Genomic DNA, 19,275 nt, shown 5'->3' with positions numbered 1-19,275 from the left:
CCTTGCTGAGCCAAGGGGGTTTCTGAGCACTCTTACCCCGCCTTGCTTCTCTCGGGGACTGTTATCCTTTGGGCCTGGAGGAATCGCCCCTTTAAGGTACAACCATCCCTCATGAACTCCCATCTCCTCTACCTTCTGGACCCTTAGTGCCTCCCCCACTAGTCTCCTAAGCTCATTGAAGTTGGCCCTTCTGAAGTCAAGGGCTTTAGCCTTGGTGTGAGCCCTAGACGCCCTGCGTTGGATAGTGAAATCCAGCAAGTGATGATCGCTATTGCCCAAGTGGTCAAGGACCTGCAGTCCCCTCACCAGGTAATCCCCCGTGGCCAGGACCAGGTCCAGCAAGGCGTTACCCCTAGTGGGGCTGTGCACTTCTTGTATAAGGTGAAGGTCTTGTAATACAGCCAGGAACCTATGCAAGCGGTCAGACCTGGCTGTCTGCTCCTCCCAGCAAATGTCTGGGTAGTTTAGGTCACCCATGACAATGACATCCCTTGACCTAACCGCCTCCATAAACTGACTGGAGAAGTCCTGGTCTAGCTCTTCCCCCTGGTTGGGTGGTCTGTAGTAGACACCTGCCGTAAGGTCCCTTTCACCACGCCCCCCTTGTAATTTGATTCATAGTGTCTCTGCCCGACCCTCCTCTAACCCGAAGCTAATTCTTGATGATGTGAGGCGCTCTTTGACATAGAGCGCAACCCCCCCATCTTTCCTCTCTGTCTTGTCTCTTCTATATAGGGTGTACCCCCGAATGCCCACTGCCCAGTCATAGGTAGGGTCTTACCAGGTTTCTGTGAGCCCTACTAAGTCTGGGTTCTTACTTGCAATCAGGAGGCATAGTTCCTCCTGCTTACACCCCATACTATGATCATTAGTGTAGAGGCACCTGAGGCCTCCTGAGGTTGTTCGTGCCTTCCTCCCACCCCCAGGACAGTTGTGGCCCCCTGCTCCTCGTACGTTGATGCTTACCTGTGCTTCCTTTCCTCTTGTCACCCTGCTGCTGGTGAAACATCCTCTCCACTCGAAGTGGCCCCTTCTGCCCGCGCTTTAAGCTAGGTTTACATGTCCCACAGTGTAAAGTAAATTATGCCTTTTATGGCAGTGGACTTAAGTAACCTAGAAAGAAATAGGGATTTTCTGGGTGTAAAATACCCAAGGGAAAATCTGGAGCAGACGTCGGTAAACTAACTTGTCGTGGATTTATCTGTCCAAAGTTAGAAAGCCAGGAAAAAATGATCAATAAACTTCCACACTGTATAAAATTCCTGCATATTTCAGTGTGCGCAGAAAAATCTTCTGATCATCCATAAAATGTACACGAGCAATTGTATATTAAATATTTTTGTAAAAGCCAGGTAATTGGGTAAAGCCAGGTTTTTGTTTTTGTTTTTTTTGAACGTGAAATATCTGTTAATTTTCAAGTTGAGAATGGAAACCCTTGCTAACATTACTGGTTCTCTCTATCAGCATATATGACTAATCAGGGAAATATTACTGTGCATCCCTCTTCCTGTAGGAGAATGCTATAGAACATTTTTTTTCAGACTTGTCTGTAATCTTAATATATCAAGCCAATAACTATCATTGGGTTAGTGATCTATCACTAACTATATTCATGAAAACCATTTGTGATCATCTTGGTAAGGAAAGTGGCATACACGTTTACTCTCTTTTGAGCTTACTCAAAAGTGAGCTTGAAAAAGGCTGATGCTGGCATTTCGTACGTAGCTTGACAGTTTTATGTTTTGCTGATCTTGAAAATGTTCATTTCTTCATGCATTTCATGGAGTGAGCAATTGGGTACCAGGAACTAAAATATTTAGGGAGTGTGTGTGTGTGTATTTGTTAGTACAGTACAGGCTTTAGCTAGTTCCAAAGCCTGTGTTCTGCACAAAATGTTTACATGTATCACTTGAAGACACACTGTACTTCTTGTTATGTAGCAGAAAAACATCTTGGTGCACTCTCCTTAATATGTGAGGCTTTTTGGTCAGCAAAAGAGTAATGGCTGAAATGAATATTCAGTACAAAATTTGATTTATAGGTATAGGTAGATAAGCTAGTTAAAAACCTGCTGATGCTAAGACAAAAATGTAAGCATAGTATATTGGAATTTTCTGCATATGTAAATGTTTGTCATTTGAATATCTTACTGAAAAGCTACGTGTTGTATGTAGATTCCCTGCTTTTGAGAAACAAGTTTACCATGTGTATGTAAAAACTTGCTTAACTGAGAGAAATACTGTGCATCTTTTACAGCATCATTTTCCCTCACGAGTGGGCTTGCCTGAATTTGCAAATTAACTTGGATTAGTTTGGATGTGAATTGTAAGTGTTGTAGCTATTCTAGAATAACTCTGTGTGTACAGTCTTTTACTTTGGGATAAGGCTGTCTACCTATGCTCTTAATTCAGACATCTTATTCCTGTAGCTGTTTTGAAATACTTCTTGTATAGACAAGTTCTTATGGCTAGGCACAGATATTCAGGTTCTCCAGAGAAAAGATATTCCCTTTCTTTTCTTCTGAAAGAAATCATGACTGTATAGACAAGGGGTGTAACTCATCTGGTCTCAAAGGCTGGAGATGAGCATTCCTAAGCTGGGTTGTGGGTCACACCAGTACTGACCCAACTGTGGAGTGCCTGTGGTGACAGGTCCAGCCTGCATGCCCATGCCAACCTCATGTGCTGTGCACTTCGCATGCGGTGTGTGGGCTGGTCCCAGCGCTGCATACAGTAAAGCACATAGCACCCTGGCAACATGGGGAAGGTGTTCCTACAATCTAACTGTTAAATCAGTACAACCTAATATGAATAACTCTATTTTCACTGCTGATTACTGGATAAATTGGCTTGAGACTATAAAATTAAGTTGACTGTTTATGCTCCTGTAATGTTTAAATGAAATCTTAACTTTGTATAAAATTTAGTCTATTTTAAATAATGCTAGTGGCAAGTTACCCTATTTGAACTTTATAAACATCTCTAGGCAAATTTGTTATTGAAAATTAAAGTATTGATCTCTCTCTCTCTCTCTCTCTCTCTCTCTCTCTCTCTCTCAAAGAGTTAAGCAAGTTCTTACTTTATGCACAAGTAGTCCTATTGAAGTCACACTTGTTTTAATTTTGCTCATATTAATATTATATACAGCGATTGGCAGTGAAAATCAGAAAGTAGCGATTTTTTTCAAGTTAAAACCTCACAGGTCTTTCCAGGACTAGAACATGGAAAATCTCTGCTTTTTGATAATACAGTGTTTAAGAATGTATGTGTGTTTGAAGCATTTGGTAGTTTTCTGGATGACAGATTTTTAAAGTGTTTCAATATAACATAGTTTTCACTGTTGACAGTGAAAATCTAAATAACTTCTTAATGGACTTTTAAAATTCAGTTTCATATATATAGGAGCCTACAGTTATGTAGCTAAACTGGGTTTCTCTTGAAGAGAGAGGCCCTGACAGATGTTCAGCTAAAGGCACTATGGGATCTGATGCATGATCCCAACAGTTGTGCTTTCTGCCATACTATACCTACATGGCATGAGATGTGATTTGTGAAATCAGGGATCAGATCCCAATTGCTCATAAAAAAGCCTGGGATCATGACTCCTGTAGCAGCAAGTAGCAAGCCAGTCAGCTGATTGGGGCTCCCAGCCTTGGGGGTGCACCAGAACCAAGGGAAGGTATATCTGTTGTACCCCAGAGTCTGGGAGCCCCATCAGCTGGTGCTTGGTCACACATGCAGTTTAAGGTGTAATGGGAACTAGCCACAAAGTTGTTGTTATACATATTTTGTATAATAACTTTGGCATATACCTTGTTTAATCGCACCTTTAATTTACATTTAACATGTGGCTGAGTTATTGCTTAAGATGTGATTAATTGGTTAGTTATGTCTTAAGTGTAACATCTTTCAGGAACCTACTGTTCATACACTAAAGCTCCTAAATGCCAAAACATTTTGTCTAGTTTGTCATATTGTAAACCCTGATGGGCTAAAAGCTTGTTTGGGGGAGGGAAACTACAAGGACCTTTTAAAAGGAGATTTAAAAAAAAATGTCTCCTCTAAAACAGCAGGGCTAACTATGGAAGAGCTGCTTATGTCATCTCTTGTTTTTAGGGCTTCCACTGATCTTTGTGCAGTTGGAAATCATAAGTGGCAGCCTGGCTTTATGACAAGTGCGGGCAATTATTTCGGTCAGAGGGCCATTTACCCAGTTTTGGCAGGCTGTTGAGGACCGCAGATGTCTTGGGACAAATGTCCCAAGGCCAGCACCTGTGGGGCGCAGGCTGGCAGGGGTCCATGGAGCTGGGCTGGGCTGCACCAGCAGGGAGAGCGGGGAGCTGGCTGGGCTCTATAGAACCCCTGCCAGCAGGGACCACATGCTCCTGCCACCCTGCTCTGAGCCCCAGCTGCAGCACAGGGCGCTGGCCACCGGGCAGGGAAGGGCCTGCTTCCCTTTCTCCCCTGCCCTGCCCCCCCCACACACACCTTACCTGCAGTTCTGGTGCTGGGCAGCCAGGTGCTCCCAGGCCAGAAGCCCCAGCTGGGGCTTCGGGCTAGGGGGTGGGGCCAGGTGGGCCCTGCTGTTGTTGGATCCTGCTGGGATTCCCCTGGGTCCTACTGCCCTTTGTTCCTGTCATTTTTTTATAGGAACCAAGGTCAGAGAAATATTAATTTTCTACATCTTTTAGGGGCCCCGCAGGCTGGATAGAATGGCCTCGCGGGCCGGATATGGCCCGCAGGCTGTATTTTGCCCACCTCTGCTTTATGGGAAGTAAGTTATAAGAATCAATTCCAAGAATACTCTGAAAAATACTTTGAGGAGCCCTGGAGTATCTGTTGTATAAAATATGGTATATTTTGGTGCACTTTTATGTTGCTGATTTTAATATCTGTGTTGTGTGTGCATGTGTGAAAATAACCAAAGGTTATAGATGCTGATCAGCTATATACTATTGCTGGATTTCAGTGCAAACCAAATACAATTGTACTTGGTAAAGCAGTGTTCAAAATATGCTCTGCAACCTGCTGTGAAGTATAGTGGTATTTAAGTTAGCCTTGTGATTTTAGAGGACTGTAATAAAGCTAGGTAAGCAATATTAAGTGTTAGGCCTTCTTTTCCCAGAATGATCATAGTGATCTTTCCCAGACCCCTTATACATAGTCTGTGGACCCCCAGGGGTCTGTGGACCACAGTTTGAAAACTACCAAGTTAAAGCACTTGTTCAGGAAGTGAGAGTTTTAACTCAATTCTCCCGGCTTTCATCTCCTGGGTGTTCTAACCACTAGGTTGTAAGCTAGTTTGCATGGAGGCACTTGTTGAAGCTGTGCCATTGAACAGAAAATACAAAATTCATTGAGGTAAAGAAACTGTATGAGAGTGAGGATAACTCACCATGTAACCCAGTGATGATGACACTCATGGTGGGATGGGGGGAGAGAGGCCTGGGGTTCTGTTTTCTGGTCCCTGGCTTCCTCTGCTTTGTCCATCCTCCTCTATGAGCACCCTTATTACTAGACTTCAGGTTGTGAATACCAATTTCCCATAGACTTAGAACCTCAGGGCTGCATGTAGGTGTCTAATTTTCATATAGTGGCAGATTTGATTTTTTGTTTTTGTCTCCCTGTCCCCTTCCCCCTTGCATTTCCTATTATTTGCCTAACAGGTCCCCTTCTCTTTTCCCTGCCTCTTCATTCCTCCCTTGCCCCAATTCTGTGTCCTGGCTTTTGGGAATCCTGTCCCCAGGTGCCTGACACTGCAAAGGAATTTAGAATTAGGTGTCTAACTTTGGGTTTGAGAAGTCCTCTTTAGGAGCCAGGTACCTAAAGGTTAGATGTCGAAATACTAAGGTATGCTCCTCTAAATCTGGTCCCTAGTGCTTCATTAATACTTTCTGATCACTGCACATTGCCATGGAGACATTAGCAGAGGCATGTTTAAAGATGATAGTTTATTGAAATAGTGCACTTAAACATGGCAAAGTCTATGTATGACTTTTCTTAAACACGTTTTTTCTTTCCTCTTTTAGTGATCATCCCCCTATCTTGTTTTCCACATCTATTCCTATGCAGGAGAGTGCAACAGCTAGTTAGAAACTCTGTCTGTTATTCTATAGCTGCATAGCAAACAAGAGGTTTCCTATATCTAATTCTTTTAGGCTTTGGTTACATCAATACAGATTCTCTGCCAGGTACACATAGTCAGGAGCAGAGTGTAGTTGTTTTTAGGATTAACAGCTGTAGAGTAGAGAGGTTGTGTGTGTGTCTTTTTTTTTTTTTTCCTCTTGGTATAGAGAGGGCACTGTGGCAGGCTGTGATGGCAGTGAGTATGCTGCATGAAGTAATCCTGAGTTGTAATTTAGTTTTAAATTGCATTGATTGGTATAATCATATATCTAATTATACCAATTTTAATAACAGAAAACAGTTGGCTGGTGATACCTTCATTGAACAAGTAACAGTGATTTTTAAATTGGAAAATACAAGATTTATTTTTGGATAACACTTTGTAATTTGGTTCTGTAGGTGAAGTCTTATGTAGTGCTGCAGGAAATTTTACTGCAATACAGTCCAGTTTTATCTGTCTTTCTGAAAAAGAAATATTTCTTGTTCTAGAGCTTGTCAGTGTTTGTGTGGCTGAACTGTTTCATTACCTTGATACTTTATTGAAAATATGCCTGTGAACCATAACAAGGACCAGTTAATATACAACTTAATAAGCATATCAATTGTAGTTCAACTTCTAGAATTGCACCTTTTTTCCCTGTCAGTGCAAGCAGACTAGTTTTTAATGTTTTTCAGCATCTGACACTATTTCATGTACAGCAAGAGAGCTTGTTTTATTATCTATCCAATCTGCAATTTGAATCTTGCCCTCTTCTTCCTCTTCCTTGGAGTTCAATGCAAAACTGTTAACTCTGATGGAGAAGAAACTATAGAGCAGGAAGTCTACACTGGTATATGTATTCCTGACAAACTAAAACGTTTAATTTTTACATCTCAGGCTAGTTACACACTTTACCAATTCAGAAGTGAACTACTGGAAGAAAGCTAGGAGATGAAATGTCCTTTTGGGCAGGCTGTTAATATCTCATTTCTACAAATGGAGGCTATTTCCTACATCTATGTATGTTCTTGAATGCTTATTCTAGTAAACTTTAAGGAGGTTTTTGTTGACTTGCTAAAGCTTTTAATAGGTTCCTTAAAGTCTTTGGGGAAAATTCAGGCTGTGTCATAGGAACATCCTGAGGTTCAGTACTTCAAGTTAACATTGATTGGCAGGTAATGTAGTATTAAACTTAGGAATTCCTTGCTTGTGGCTCTTTTCTTTTCTTCTGAATCAGTTGATGCCTCAAAAGTTTTCATTTCTTGGTTTCTATGTGTGTTAATTACTTTTAGGTCAATTAAGACTTTATCTCGCTGCCAGTTTAATTTTAACAGCCTTTCTGTAACTATCTGCCCTCTATAGGCTCATCCAGAAGAGCGTGCACGTGCCTCTTGCAGCATCTCAAACCCCTTTGAGACGCTGCAAGAGGCACGTGTGGGAACAAAAAAAACCGTTCCCTGTGCTACAGATTTGCAGTGCGGGGGCAAAATTAGACCCCTGGGTATTCAGGGGTCAAAAACTGCCCTGGGGAGAGAAAACCAGGGCAGGGCATGGTCCCAGAGGCTCTGTCTTCCACAGAGATGCTCTGGTAGCTGAAGCATGTTGCTTGCCCATGCAGGGCAGGCAGTGATGCAAGTTGCAGGGACCTGGTCCCAGCTTTGTGCCAGATAAGTAGGGGGTTGGGGGGCTGGAGGAGGGGGGAGAAGACCATGGGGGCGCCCAGCCCCAGCCCTCATTCGTTCCTTCCAATTTCTCACTCTAGAGACTCTGGTGTGAGAAGTGGGCAGTGAGCTTGCAGTGGTACTGCCTCTGACTGGGAGCCCAGCAGATGCAACAGAGTGGCAAAGACACCTGCCTGTTTCTTGCACACCAGTGTGAGAAGCTGGGGAAGAACAGCTGGTAGCTGCTTCTCCCCTCCCCTCCTGATCTATGGGAGGAACAGGAGCAGCTGCCCTTCTCTCTCTTGCTCGCTCTCTCTCTCGCCTTCCCCCCTCTCCTCCCATGCTGCTGCATGTCTTTTCCAGACTGGCTGGCCGCTTTTCCCCAGGTTCTACTCCTCCTGGTCTCTGGTAAGAGTTAAGTCCGGAGTACAAATGTTTGTTCTCCCAGGAGAATCTCTCCTGAATCTGACTTTTTTCCTGGTTGGAGTTGATTTGGTCCTGGGAGCAAAACCACACACATCTGTGCACTTTTGGTTTTGATTCTCCCAGTAGAAACTGAAAGGCTGTACATGTTCATAGTCTCTGTTGTACTGTAGGTTCACCAAATAACTGTTTTAGTGTCCAGCAATGTATGTTAATGGTGGCGGTGCTGGTGGTAATCATCATCATTTATTATCACTGATATTATTCATCATCAGCTATCCCTTTATACGAGGATGTCTGCTGGGGGGGGATTACTGATGAGTTTTTTAAGGTGACTGAGGAGTCTAATTTGTGCTTTGCAAGTTTTGCCACAGATATGACAAGTGGTGCCTGGAGGAGTGGGGGGCACAGCTGTTGGCCAGGATGTTGTGTGCTTTCTTTCCTCCTCTGCTGTTTCTTGTTTTGACAGTTCTCTTTGAAATGGGCTGTAGCTTGATGTATGGTACAGCGCCATTACCAGCCAGCACTTGCCAATTTGTAGGGTTGTTGCCACCCTTCTTAAGGTATGCTTTCAGGGTGTCCTTGTAGTGCTTCCTCTGTTGTCCATGGGTCCTCTTACCATGACTAAGTTGAGAAGAGGACTTGCTTTGGGAGATGAGTGTCAGCCATTTACACACAGTGGCCAGCCCAGCAGAGTTGATGTTCCATGATCTTTGCCTCAATGCTGGTTATGTTAGCTGCAGAGAGGATGCTGGCATTGGTGCAGTGGTCTTCCCATCTAATGCAAAGATCTTCCTGAGGCAACGCTGATGGAACCATTCCAGGCGCTTAAGATGGCTTCAGTATGTCACCATAGAGGAGCATGGGGATAACCACTGCATCAGGATCTTGGTTTCCATCTGCAGATCTCGATCAGCAAAGACATGGCAAAGCAGCTTTCTGAAGGATCCACTGGCACAGTATATCCTATGTTCGATTCCTACATCAAGACTGACTGGGAGAGGTATCTGCGAAGGGTTGGGAAATGCTTGATGTTTTCCACTAATAGTAATGCTTATATTGGGGCAGGCTGATGGAATACCTTGGTCTTCCCCATGTTAAAGGAGGGTGTCAGGCTGTGATAAGCACCTGAAAAAAGGTCAAGAGTGGACTGCAGATTGGTCTCAGTGTGTACGAGGTTAACAGTTGTCAGTGTACTGAAGGTCAGTGATGACAGTCTTGGTAACTTCCGTTTTATTGTGAAAGTGCTGCAGGTTGAAAAGCTGACTGTCCAGTCGATACTCAGCCCCAATTCTGAGGCGAAGGCTGTCATGGTTGAGGATGAAAATAATAGCTAGATAGATAGAAACAAGGGTTGGGGTGATGATGCAGCCCTGCTTGACACTAGTATGGATGGTAAATTGGTCTGTCTCTAATCCATTGCAAAGGACTGTGGTGGTCATCCCATCATGGAGTAGCTTGAAGACACTGATTTACAGTGGACAACCAGACCTCACCATGTGGCTTCACAATTCATGGAGTCAAAGGCTTTGGTTTATTTAGGTCAATAAATGCCATAAACAGCTCCTAGTGTCGCTCTCTTCTTGTGGATCTCTCATGCAACAACAATCCTGTCAGTGGTACCCCCAAGAAAGTCTAAAGCCACACTGGAATTCTGAAAGGACATCTTCAGCAAGGGGGGAGGAGGCAATTCAGAAGGATTTACGTAAGAATTTTCCTGGCAACGGAGAGGAGGGCAGTGACTTGGTAGTTCCCACACGCTGACTTGTCCTGTTTCTTGAAGGATGGTCATAATGTTAGCATTCTTTAAGTCAAGTAGACCTTCTTCATTAACCCATATTTTGATGAGAAGCTGGTGAAATCTTTGCACTGTGACTCAAACTAGTGCTGTTCTACCAGCTTTGAAGACCTCAGTCCCAATTATAGCAATGGGGATGCCTGGCTTCTTATTGTTCTTGGTCTGACTAATGGCATGCCAGACTTACTTGAAGGATAGGGGATCAGCAAGAGGTTCTATTACTGGGTGTTGAGGGATGGATTCAATAGTGGCAGCTGAGACCTTAGATTCATGGTTGAGTAGTCTTGAAGTGCTCCTTCCAGCATTGCTTGATGGATTGATTGTCCATGAGATGGGTGGAGCCCCAGGGGATTGCAAGGGAGTTGGGCCATTGGAACGTGACTCATGAATGGCTTTTATTGCTTGAAAGAAGCTTCTCATGTTACGTTGGTCAGCAGAAATCTGGATTTCCATGGTCTTTGCTTGCCACCCCTGGTTCTTGATGTTCCATAGCCTGCTCAGAACTATAGCTTTGAACTGGTGATAAGCTTCTTGTTTTTGCTGATTGGAGGGTTCATTTTGCCAACTGCAGAACATGGCTCTCCCTTGATGGATGAGTCATGGATAGGATTTCCTCATTGTCAAACCAGTCTTGATGACAGTAACTGAAGTATCCAGTTGATTTAGTGCATGCCTTGTGAATAATGTTCTTAAGTTCCTCCCGGTGTGTCTGGATGTCCTTGATGTCATCAGATAGGTCAGAGAGCTTCTCAGTAAGGCTTGATGAAGAGCCTCACATGTAGCTTGGTCTTGGAGTGCCTTGATGTTAGATCTCTTCCACATTCCTTTTGGTGGTTTATGGTGTTGTGTGGTGCAAGTTACATGTCCATGATTGCTCTGATTAAATGGTGGTCCATCCAGCAGTCATTTGCACCTCTCAGGACTCGGGTGATATGGACATCAACACGATTCATGGGCTCTGACAGTAATATAGTCAAGAAGGTGCCAGTGATTGGTGTGTGGATATTTCCAAGTGATCTTAAAATTTGTCACTGTCTGAAGATGGTATTTGTGATGAGCAAGTCATGCTCTGTACACTTGCTAAGGAGGAGGATACCATTGGAGTTGGCTTTCCCCACACCCTCTTTCCCAGTGGTGCCACTCCAGACTTCAGTGTTGCCCGACTCTTGCATAGAAGTCACCAATGAGGATGAGCTTGTCTTCCTTGGCAGTGGCAGTCAGGACCTGGTCAAGAGCACAGTAGAACTGTTGCTTGTTGACTTTATCAAATGTGGGGGCGTATGCACTGATGACCATAGCATACTGCTTGTTACTGAGCTTGAGGCAGAGAGTCCATAAGGTGTTCATTAATGCCCTCAGCGAGTTCTGAAACCTTGCTGACAGTCTTGTTCTTGATGGCTTTATCTGCCCAGCGGCTCCCACTTGGGGCAGCAATATCGATGTCATCTTGCAAGTCGTCTAGCTACTATGGCAGTTATTTCAGGATGCTCACTGTTCAGGGAGTCCATGAGAGTGCAGACATTCCATGTGGTGAACTTCAGTACACAAATAGAATAATCCCACTGATTGCGGCAGTCTAGCCATGGGAGTTTGACAGAGCCTGTTTAGGGCACCTTTTTCTAGCCACTTACCCATTTAGGGTGATCAGTGGGGATCCTGTAGAGGATTGCTCAGTCACGACTGCAGCTGCTGAATTGTACTTCTCTCTTGGTAAGTGCAAAAGAATCGTCGCATGACCACCACTTACAGACAGATTTGTAACTAGGGATTCCCAGAAATCGCTGTCCCTGCCCCCACTGCCACTTGTCTGTCACCGGAGGACTTGGTTTGTGGGAGATGTTAACATGCACAGGCCCCTGACAGGGATGACATCTTTTAACGTGGGGAAGCTGATGCACAAGCGACAGCTACATGAGCTTGATAGGAGGGAGCCCTGAGCCCAGTGGCAAGTATATTCAAGACAACTGGAGACCTCCACCCTGCCGCAGCCCTCATCCGCCTTCACAGCCACAGAGAACCAGCAGGTCCTCAAGTACTCCTGTTCTGCTGTTGGGGTCTTCAGGAGTTTGGACCATGTTTAGCTTGGGACCTGACCTCAGATCTGTTTGCCAGGGGAGACCCTACTAGGAGGAGTACAAGACTCCAGATGACATAGCTCTGAGGGTCACTGGAACACAAGCATCTCCACCATGAGGTTACAGTCCAAGGAGAGGATGATGGTTATTATTGATACTACTACTAATAGGTTGGCTGGGATTTTTGGAAAAGTTGTAATTAAAATAGTAGTGTAAATCTGTTTATTAGAATGTATGAAAAATTCTATCAGAATAAATTTTGTGAAGCTGTCTGATGTGATTTCTCTCATTGTATGCATATTTTAAATAGGTTGCTGTTTCAAAACAAGTAACATATCAGCTAGCCTATCACCCACTTGGGTCGTCTTTCTCAATGTCACTCATCACTAAAATGTCATCACCTTTTGTGGTATGCTGTGGAAAACTTCAGTCAGAAGATGCTGTGCAGCAAAAATACACAACAGTTTAGGAAAGAAAGTGAAAGCTACCAGAGTCAAGTCACCTTAAAATGTAATTAAAAATGCCTGGAAAAAAATGTGTCCTACCATGAAAGGAGGTAGGTAGATGCTGCTCAACGTTTTCTTTATGCTGTTAAGAACAGTACCTTGATTTGGTTGCATTTATTATTTAAAAAAGAAAGGGGTTTTGTTAAATACATGCATACAGTTGGCATTATCTCCAAAAAATGGTGATGGAAGGACAGCTATTCTCCCCCCCCCCCCCCCCCCCCCGGTGTAATTTATTGTATCAAGCATTTAAAATAACTGCTTTCTTCAGTTGTGGTAGGCCAGATGGTTTTAAATTTTAGGCATCAGATTATAATATTGACTTGAACCATAAAGCTCTTTTAATTGTTAATGGAGCAGTGATAGTCACTTGAACCCTAATAAGGCTTGTGCAGCAATACAGAGGTCTGTTAAGTTAAAAAATATTTTTCTTAATTTGCTTTTAATAAATAACCTTTTCTTTAATGTAATGCTGCTAATCATTTTAACTGCTACTTTTATGCTGTCTTTGTAGAGAAAATCAAACCTATTATTTCTAAGGATAATTTTGTGTTTTTTCATGAGAAACAAATCTTTACCAGTAAGTATGTTTGTATTTTCTAAGTTGTCTAATCTTTTCTTGAATTTCATTGCTATTATCAATATGTAAAATATAACTTTAACAATATTTTATTATAGTACAAAATATATCCAACATGAGCATTCATTATTATAAGTAGTGGTGTGTTTATTTTTTCCTTAAAACCTTGTTGAATGCTGGCTCCTTTGTTAGTGGTTTTCAACAAGTGAAATTGCACAGTTGCTTCCTCGTCTACTGAAATAAAGTTAAAAGAAAGATGAAAGGCAAAGAAAAAAAAAATGTGTCTACACATTAGTGTAAAGTTTATAAAATATATTGACGAAGTGGAAACTTTAGTCTATAGTGTTTTGTGTTTTTTCTTAAATAATTCTGTGAACCTTTTTTGTCACGGGCATCTGTGGCTTTGTATTAGGTCTGTGGTTGCTGTACCCGTGTGTGATGATGAAAAACATTGTTTTATATACAGAACCAATTTTTACACAACTGTAAACATTATAGAGTACCTGAAATCATGGCTTACGGATATTTAATTTTTGAGACTTATAAATGGAAAGTGTGTGCGCTTTGTTTGCTTGTTTGTTTTTTTTTAATGGCTACGTGTTGCCCTTTTCCATTTTGTTGTGAACAGCATATAGCAAAAGGTATACTGAATTTCAGTCTGAAGTGCTACTGCATAGAAGTTGCAAAGGTTTTTTGATCTGTCATACTTCTTCTTTCTTTAAAGGAAGCATAACACAGTATTTGAGAGAGGGTTGACATCTTGAGACTTTGTGTCAAGTCTAAAAATTATGTTAATCTGCCAGCTGAAACAGTTGCCTTGTTTCAGCTAGTCTTTTATAAAACTAAATCTCTTTAGTTTTATAAAAGAGGATTTTGTGAATTGAAAAATAATCCTTTTATGAGGGCACATCTAGTATTGCGAGATTTATTGTGAAGGTGGCCCAACCTACAAATTACTACACAAATTATTCCTCACGTATATTCTATTGGACTTCATCCCATTCTTTTGTGCAAGATAAAAATTTAGCAATACAAGCCTTTTTAAATTTAAATAAATGGAGCAGGTAGGGTAGAGATTGAGAACCCACAACGTTCTGTTGTATTTTTGTAGTGAATACAAATTGTGTTTTTTAGTGTTAAGCTGTCATTGTGGAAAAGACTCTTTTGTTTTGTTTCCTAAGATATTAAAACATACATAAAATTAAGATGCAGTTAAAATATATAGATATCTATCTCTATACAGATATGTCAATATCGATAAATATGTAGATATATAAATGTGATGTTGACCTGAAAACATACTGATTGCTGTATTCTTTTTAACTAAAAATAATATTTGAGTTTAGTTTCTTATAAATTAACAACTTATAACTAATTTAAAGTCTTAATTAAAAGGTTGGTTATAGCATTTAATTAAAGATTGATTAAAACCATATACAAATGTATAGAATATGTCCAATAATTATTTGCTAAGGTTTGGGTATTAGGTTGGAGCACTTGCCTAAAACAAACTCATTACCTGCTATAATTTAATTGAGCAACACCATTGTTCTTTTTTGAGTTTTCTTTAATATAAGTGAATCACCCCTTTTTCTGCAGTAGAACTAGTCACAATAATTGAAGAGAGAAATTTGACATTTTAATAGAAGGTAACACACATTTCCATCTTGCTGTGTACCATAAAGAAAATTATTGTAGTTCCATCCTTGACAGCTTCTTTCCACACTACACCTAATCAAGAACCCATTCCCTTTTGTACGAAGTGGCCACGTATAATTGTTGAGCTTGAAAGGTTTAGTTTTGGAGGAGAGTAGTGGTAAACCCTTTTGATTTTTCTGGGTGTGTACCCTCCAAGAAAATAATGTGCTATATCACAAAAAACTTCTTTAAATAATATTTTTAAAGTATTTTTGCTAAATATAGAGTGATTTCCTTAGAGTTCAGGGAAATAATGTGAAACAAAAAATTTCATATTACGTGAAGCCTTTTAGATGTACTGTGGAATGACGTATCCAATCTATTACCGTCTGAGTTTAGTTTTGATATAATGTTTTTAAAACCTTTTGGTCAAAATAGGTTTTACTTGTACAAAGTACTCTTCCTTTTGATATTACCATAGTTATTTGCATATCTGCCTGACTGAATAAGATGCATACCTTTTTCTGGGAACACAAAATAAAAGAGGAAAAAAAATTCCTTGACGAAAGGGTGGGGAGAAAGCAGAGGGTGGTGGTTGTTGTTGGTTGGTTGGTTGGTTGGTTGGTTGGTTGTTTGTTTGGGTTTTTTTACTTGCCACTTCAGGGGTTCCAGTCTCTGGGCATGTGGGGATAAGAGGGGGCAGAGTCCTCTCATCAGCCTCCCTCTGCACCCCTTATGGGTAACGACCTTTCTACGGCAGCAGCTGCTGATTTTGGCCCTCTCACAGCTGCAGACTGACACAAGGTATTTTTACATGTGCTGTGGGATGTGGCACAGGGCACTTTTAGCAAGCCATACTAATTAAAAGCGCCTGCATGTCATGTGTATCAGCGTTGCTGCGCATCCCCATGCTGGCAGGGCGCTTTGAACTAAAGTTCATCAACATGTTTTATTTCAAAGTGCCCTGCTGCCATGTTTTTAGTGCAGAGACACGTGGCAACACTGATGCATGTGACGCTGAAGGCTGCCAGAGCACACCAATTTTTGTGTTCCAGCAGACTGGATTAATCGAGTCTATTCCAACGCACTAGATTTCCAGTGCATCGCAGCAGGTTCTGCACACATGTGTAGGAGCCCTTAATTCAGCAGTGGCTGAGAGGGTTAAATCTCAGTAGCTGTTGGCAGTGCAGAAAAAGGAAGGGGAGTGAGGCTAAGGCAGGATGGCTGGGAGAAAAGGGTAGGTAGGATTTTCTGCAGTTCCATGTAATTCCAGCTCCTATGGAGAACTGTTTTTTCATTTAAGATGTTCACCCTGATTATTACATGCTATTTGGGGGGGGCAGCGAAAGGGGGGGGGTGGTATGCAAATAACCATACAGGGTCTTCAGGAAGTCCTTGTGCACAACCTAAGTTGTTAAAGTTTAAAAGTGCACAAGGACTTTCTGAAGACCTTATATAGTGAAATTGTAAGAAGTGCATCTCAATATTTCTCTCAACTGCAAGTAATAATACTTGTGCCCTCATTGCTAGTGTTGAGGGCCTTTTTTAAATAAATTCAATAATAGTCATGATAAAATACCAGTCAAGTATGTTGTACATATATATACTTTGTTTTTAAAAGTTGTTGCCATCTCTTTATGTGGGAAACTCAGAAGCTTTGGTTTTTAAGAACAGAGATTCTAACCAACTCCATATCACAAACCATTGAAAACTGGACTTACGGGTTTGATTAGAAGCATGTTTACATGGAGATCTTTTGCAATCCTACATTACTAGTCATTATCAAGGAATGTATGAACCACAAGGTAGTATAAGGATGTAGGGTGAAATTCTGGCCTTATTAAAGTCAGTGGCATAAGCCTTTGGTTATAAACTGTTTTCCTGTCTTCGTATACAATTAATTTCATCCAACTGCAAAACAGTCTGTATCTAGGGGTAGCAAAAGGAAGAGGAAAGGAATTCAGGAGATCTGGATGCACTTCTTAAAGAGGCCAGTATTAAGAGCATATCATAATGTGAAGGAGGGATGGGAAGTGTAGTGAGAGACCAACTTGGCTAAACCATGAATTTATTAATAACTCTAATCTTGTAAAATGAGTATCATTGAAAGTAGAAATTTGGTATTATTATGGAGGATTAATGTAAGGTATAGTATTGGCATGTAAGGATAATATTCGGAATATCAAGTCACAAACTGAGATATTGCTTGCAAAAAATATAACAAGGAAGCATTCTGTAAGTGTAATAGCAATGAGAGAGACCAAAGCAAGTTTTGGACCTTGCCTGCAGGAGTGGTATTTAATAAGGGATGATACAGGGAAGGTAGTCTTAGTCCTCTTCCTATTTTTTTAATTTCAGTCTTCATGAAGAGGTTGCAGTCAGATGATATGCCGAGTTAGCAGCAAGGATAGAGGAGGAGATAATTGGCCAAGTTAAGAGTGTTCTGACAAGTTGGATGTTTCCAGATCAGCAGAACGAGATGAGGTTTACCCTAGAGCAGGTTTTGGCAATGCTTTCAGAGTACAGGCTGATATTTATGCAGCTGGTTCTTCTAGCCTGGCTGTCCAATGGCAGCTGCTTTCCCCCACCATGAAAACACCTCAGGCTTCACAGGCTAGATGGAATAACTCTGAGGACCCAAAGTGGTCCACTGGAGTCATGCAGCACAGGGCAGGGAGCAGAAAGCAGAGCAGCAGATAAGACTGGAGAAGAGAATTGGAATGGTACTTGGGGAGGGTGTGGTGCTTAATTTGTGGCAAGCCTGCCAAAAAGGTTGGCCCTCACTGACTTCAAGGATAAGATGATTGGGAACAGCCAAAATGGATTTGTCAAGGGGAACTTGCATTTAACCAATTTGATTTCTTTCTGTGACAAGGTGATGGGCTTTTGGAGAGGGGAAAATGGTGGATGTGATGTACTTTTACTTTAATAAGGCTTTTTATCTGGTGTCTAGTGACATTTTCCTTAAGAGTTAAGGGAATGCAGTCTAACTTGCATGACTGGTTTGGTCATTGTGCTTAGAGTAGTCATCAATGTCAAACTGGGCAGAGGTATCAGATGGGGTCTTCAGGGGTTTTGTCCTGGGGCTGGTACTGGTTAGCATCTTTACTAATATTTTTACTTGGAGGATTGAATTGAGTGTGCACATAGTAAATTAATGGATGAGACCAAACTGGGTTGGTTGGCAGATGCTTAGGATTCTAAATGACCTTGATACACAAGAGAAATGGTCTGTTTACTGAATGAAATGTAATTAAGGACAAGTGTGTAGTATTGCATTTAGAACAGGACAATCAAATTCATAAATAGAAATTTGGGATCAACTACCTAGGTTGCAGTACTGCAGAAGATGACCTGGGAATTAAAGTGCACTGGAAGCTGAATGAATAAATCTCTTCTCTGTCCCCCCTGCCCCCCACACCCTGAAAACCAGCACTGTATTGGGATGTCAGATGCAAGTCACGCACAGTTAAAGTGCAGCAAGGAAAATGTTTAGGTTGGATATTGGGGAAAGCTTTCTGTTAGGGATTTAAAACACTAGAACAGATCTAGAAGTAACAGAATCTCCATCCTTGGAAGTTTTTGAAGTGAAAGTTAGGCAGAGCACTTGATTTGGATATTAAAACAGGTAAGTTTTCCTTAAGCAGGGCCTTGGACTCGGATCAGGCTTTAGCAACCTTTTACTAATGCAGGCTGAAGCTTGAGTTGGCATTGTGGGCCACTGACCGTATGCTGCTGTGCTCACTCCCCTACCCCCAAAACACAGTATACATCTTCCACCATTAAGGCGGGGGTGGAGGAGCGGAACACTGAGGCATTGTGGGTCAGGATCCAGGGAGGGCCAGGGGAAAAGGACTTGGTTGTGGGGGTCTACTACAGGCCTCCTCATCAGGATCAAGAGCTAGACGATGTATTATCTGGGCAGCTAGCAGACACCACGCAGGTGAGGGAGGTGGTGTTCATGGGAGATCTAAACTACCCAGATATCTGCTGGGAGGAGCAGACAGCCAAAACAAGCTGCTCATGGAGGTTCTTACACTGTGTGCAGGACCTCCACCTAACCCAGGTGGTGTCTAGTCTCACCAGGGGTAGCGCCTTGCTTGATCTCGTGGGGAACATGCGAGTTCATGGTAGCCTGGGAGATGGTGAACTTGACCAAGTGATGGTCACTATCCAGCGAAGGGTGGGTAAAGTATCTAGTGGGGCTAAGGTGTTGGACTTCAGAAGGGCCAAGTTTAGCAAGCTTAGAAGGCCAGTTAGTGAGGAGATGCAACTCAAGAACATAGAGCAAATGGGGGTCCAGGAGGGTTGGAGGTATCTCAAGGGAGTGATTCTTGGGGCTCGGAAGGAGTCTGTCCCATTACGTAGGAAGGGAGGTAAAGGGGCAAAAAGCCCCCTTGGCTGAACAGGGAACTCCAGGAGAGTCTGGGGGCAAAGAAAGAGATGTATAGGCAATGGAAGCAGGGAGCAGCCACCAAGGAGGAATATA

The 19,275-nt window shown here is 42.2% G+C and overlaps 1 protein-coding gene across 4 annotated transcripts in view; it reads left to right on the top strand.

Moving 5' to 3' along the window:
* Nucleotides 1-19,275, top strand: part of CNOT2 (CCR4-NOT transcription complex subunit 2) — a 126,662-nt gene that overhangs the window by 47,396 nt on the left and 59,991 nt on the right. The gene's annotated exons all lie outside the window — the stretch shown is intronic.

This window comes from Alligator sinensis, unplaced genomic scaffold (assembly GCF_000455745.1).
Source record: "Alligator sinensis unplaced genomic scaffold, ASM45574v1 scaffold506_1, whole genome shotgun sequence".
NCBI lineage: Eukaryota > Metazoa > Chordata > Crocodylia > Alligatoridae > Alligator > Alligator sinensis.
This window is presented reverse-complemented; position numbering and strand designations above follow the sequence as displayed.